Genomic DNA, 4,549 nt, shown 5'->3' with positions numbered 1-4,549 from the left:
TTCTCAAAGGATTAAATTTGCCACCAAAAAGATACTCATGAGAATGTGCCATAAGTTCTGATGACAGTACCCCAAATTGGTTTACTTTAAGCAAAGAATCATTGGAATATGCGTTTACCTTGACGTTGAATCATATTTAAAATGCACTACAGAGATGTCCATCTAACAAATATTACATAATGAATTCCCTTAGAAGTAATGAGCCCTTAATTTCTGTTACAGTTTGAATTTCCACGAAGGCTTTTTAACTATGTGTTTACTTGTATCTTGTATTGATTACCCCCTATAGCTAGAAGCAGAGATAATGAATTAGAGCTGCCCTTTTAGCTAATAATGTGTTCCACATTCATGCCAGTCTTTGACCCTTTCCTTTTGATCTACAAATATTTTGAAACTCTTCCTGAATCCATATACAATGCTATTTTAAAGTGAATGGATGTTAGCTATAATGTGCTTGACTGGTAATGTTTTTGTGGTTTGTGTCTATTCTCCCTCCCCCACCCCACCTCGGTATAGGGTCACGGGGTTGAAGTTTACTCTTACCAAATGTCATAACTTTCCTAGAAGTGCATTGCCAATAGATAACTGAATATTGCATGTTGCCCAAAAGGACTTCATATCTAAAGAGCATGCATTACTAATAAAGTGACTTAGAGTGAGATATTGGCCTGGCTTTAGATAAAACTGAAGCAAGAAAACTGTAATAAGCATTATATGGAAATAAACCCACTTTTGTTAAATGTTTCTAGAGTGTTTTTAATAAAGTTGAATAGTCATACAATTATAAGTCACTGTGGTTTGTTAACACAGAGTTAAAATATTTTCATGCAGATGGTGTAAACAGCCATACAATCGGTGGTGTGGGCACAGAACAGGGTCGCTGTCTACAAAAAACTCTACTTCTCAGTTATTCTATTGTTCTAACTTCAGCCCTCTGGGTCTTTAAGACTCCGATGTTTAGAGGGTCCTGTGATGAAATCAGTATCCCTGAGGGGAAGGGACCTTCATCACACACTTGAAGTCTTTCTATGTTGATGCCTAAATTCCAGTTTTCACCTTGGTAGAGACACCCAAGATCTTGTTGCGGGCAGGTAGAAAGCACTTTGGGCTGGCAAATAAGTCCCAAGTGTGAAGAAGAGTGGGTAGTACGGATGGTGGGAGAAGGCCAAGGTAATTATCATAGATTCATAATTTCACCAACGACCAGAGTTATATCTGGAAGACTGATTTTACGAGTCTTCCTAAACCTGAGGCTCTGAAAAGGAGATAGTAGGTAGGTGTCATGGGAAATTTAAATATATCATCTAAGCAACCAACTTTAAAATTCTAAACCCCCAATGAAGGCAGACTCTACAAATGAAACACATGGGTGTACGCTTGCTGCAGAAATGCAGTACAGGGTAGAATAGCTTCTCATAATGATTAGGTTGGGTGATTTTCCAGTGTAGAAAAGGCTACGTTTGAACCTTGGACAACGAATAACTTATACTGAAGGAATTTTATTGAGCATATTGTGAGTGAAAGCCGAAGTCAATAATATTCAAACAGAGGATAGAATGATCAAATGTAAACTACAAAGGGCCTGGCTGGAATTGATAAACATCTACTCTGTGCAAAGGTACTGTGGTATTCCAGGAGTGACTCAGCATTTAAAGTACAAGTCTTACCTTCCATGAGTTTTCAACTCAGTGAAGGAAGATAAGTAAAAAGGGGCAAGTGCATGGATGTGTGGATGAGGAATACCAGAATATCACTTGCCACATCAGTAAACAAAGGGTATCGCAGCCATCAGGCCATCAGCTACTGCAGCTGTGAGCTGTGAGGGGACTCGGGATGGAGAAAAACAGGATCCTGGCCCCAGATAGCTAAGGTGCACATCAAAGGCACCTGTCACCTGCAGATGCCCAGGTGTTACGGGACTTTCCCCCAGTCTTCTAGGAAGGGAGGATGGGAACTCAGCCCTATTAGAAACTAGAAACCAGATACCAGACCAGAATTCGAGTTCTCTGCCCACCAGAGGTGATCAGGCTCCATCCCTCAGGTCAGGCTGAGGCCCTTCAACCAGACTCTTGCGTCCAGGACCAGGACAGAAGAAAAAAGGGTAGGATAGGAGGGGTTGAAAAGAGGAAAGGGAGAGGGAAGGGGAAAGAGGTCAATAAAGTTCCTTACCCAGAGTTCCTTGTTGGGGGTCTCTGGCCAGTCGTCTGAGTCAGGAAGAGACCAAGGATAAAACTGTCCTGGTTGCGGCCTCTGAGTCTGGTCCGTCAGCAGGCAAACTGGTCCCTGAGTACTCCGAGTGGTCAGGATGTCAGTCGTAGAGAAGAAGAGATCCTGCCAGAGTGGCCATTTTTTGCAGGAAGGGGGACCCCTTCCAGGGCCCGGGAGTGGGCTCTTGTCTAACACTTAAAAATGAATTGTCCGAGGAGACACGTGCTGACAAAGCAAGAGACTTTATTGGGAAGGGCAGAGAGCAGCAGGGTAAGGGAACCCAGGAGAACTGCTCTGCCACGAGGCTCTCAGTCTCGGGTTTTATGGTGATGGGATTAGTTTCCAGGTTGTCTCTGACCAATCATTCTGACTCAGGGGCCTTTCTGGTGGCGCATCCATCACTCAGCCAAGATGGATTCCAGCAAGAAGGATTCTGGGAGGTTGGTAGGACATATGGACTGGCGACTCCTCTCTCCTTTTGAACTTTCCCAAATTCTTCTGGTTGGTGGTAGCTTATTAGTTCCACATTCCTTCCCAGGACCTCCTTTTGTAAGATAACTCATGCAAGTGGCTACTATCTTGCCTGACCAGGGCAGGTGGTTAGCTTTGTTAGTGGTTCCCCTAAAAAAGCTATGCCAGAAAACACATCTAAAATGGGACAAGTTCTTGCCAATTGCTCTCTGTATGCTGGTGGCCCCTAGAAGCGGGCTAGGATTGAGCCCTTATGGAATTATATACGGGGGACTACTCCTGATGCCAAAATCTTGGCTCTCTGTGCAACGGTGTCGAACAGAAATATGGAGACAGAGTTATGGAGGAAAAGAAAGAGTGGCTTTGTTTCTTTGCCAGACAATGAGGGAACACAGTAGGCTAGTGCCTCAAGATCTGTGCCCCACTCCCTTGGGAATAGGGAGAGGTCTTATAGTCGGGGCTCCTGGTCAGGGGTATGTGATAAGGATCAACACAGTAACAGTCCTGCATTCTTCTTTCTTCTGCAGAGTTTCAAAAGGGTGCCGTTGCTGACAAGATTAGGGTGTGTACAGGGTGTGTACAGGGTCTCAGAAGCTCATCTAGATGAGCTTCTCTGGTCCCTTTAATCTCACCTCAAGTGGTTTCCTAGCTGCTCCTCCCTTGATTAGCAACTGTTCGAATCTGCCCTTTGGAACTCAGGGAAGATCATGGAGGCTGGAGTCTTGCCTACAAGAAATGGGGGACAAAAAGGCCTCCATGCCTGGGAGCCCCATAGGGGCTCCCAGCAACCCCACCCTTGGGAAGCATTGTTATAAAACTCCTTATCAAATCCTCCTGGGTTGGGACACATAATTTTTGGGGGCAGGAGCCCACTGTGTCCCCCTTTGCCTGGCAAAATAATACAGCTATCCTTTTCTACTTCACCCAAAACTCTGTCTCCGATATTTGATTTGGCACCAGTGTACAGAGAAGCTGAGCTTTTGGCATCATCCCTGGCCACAGGATTAATTATGCTAAATAAATCCAGAATTTAGGAAGCATGGTTCCATAGCTAAGTAACTCTCTGGGATATAGTCTGTTTGGTGACATGAGAACCTCATTAGAGACCTCATCTATAATCATGGGTCAGAGGGTGTATTAGTTTGCTAGGGCTGCCATAACATAATACCACAGACTGGATGGCTTAAACAACAGAAATTGATTTTCTCACAGTTCTGGAGGCTAAAAGTCCAAGATCATAGGGTCAACAGGTGTGGTTTCTTTTGAAGCTTCTCTTTTTGGCTTGCAGATGGCTGCCTTCTGCTCTGTCCTCACAAGATTGTCCCTTGGTCTGTGTGTTCTATGTCCTAATCTTTTCTTATAAGGACACCAGTCTTACTGGATTAGGACCCACCCATATGACCTCATTTTATCTTAATTACCTCTACAGGCCCTATCTCTAAATGTTGCCGAAATCTCGGCTTCTCTGTGCACTGATGCCAAACAGAAATACAGAGACAGAGATTTTGAAGGATGAGAGAGATAGCTTTATTTTTCTGTCAGGCAGAAGGAAAGACACAGCAGGCTAGTGCCTCAAGAACTGTTCCCTCCTCCTTGGGGAATCGGAGATTTTATACGTGGGGCTCGCAGTCCGGGGGTATGTGATAAGGATCAAAGTAGTGAAGGTCTTGCATTTTTTTCCTTTGCATTATTTCAAAACAGTCATAGCTGACAGTCAGGCAGCCCAGTAATTGGGGTCCGGCATTCCGGTAATTGGGTTCATTTGTCTCTGGTTTATCGGCCAGCAACCTTCTCTCTGAAATGCAAAAGCTACAGGGGGTGATTTGTTACAAGGGGGCATAGGGAATGTAAACCCTGGGATGTAATAAGG

The sequence above is a fragment of the Delphinapterus leucas genome, chromosome 3 (assembly GCF_059928025.1).
Source record: "Delphinapterus leucas isolate spDelLeu-1000000601 "Yukka" chromosome 3, BTC_Dleu_Yukka2, whole genome shotgun sequence".
Taxonomy (NCBI): domain Eukaryota; kingdom Metazoa; phylum Chordata; class Mammalia; order Artiodactyla; family Monodontidae; genus Delphinapterus; species Delphinapterus leucas.
The sequence above is the reverse complement of the archived record's forward strand: the minus strand, read 5'-3'. Positions refer to the sequence as shown.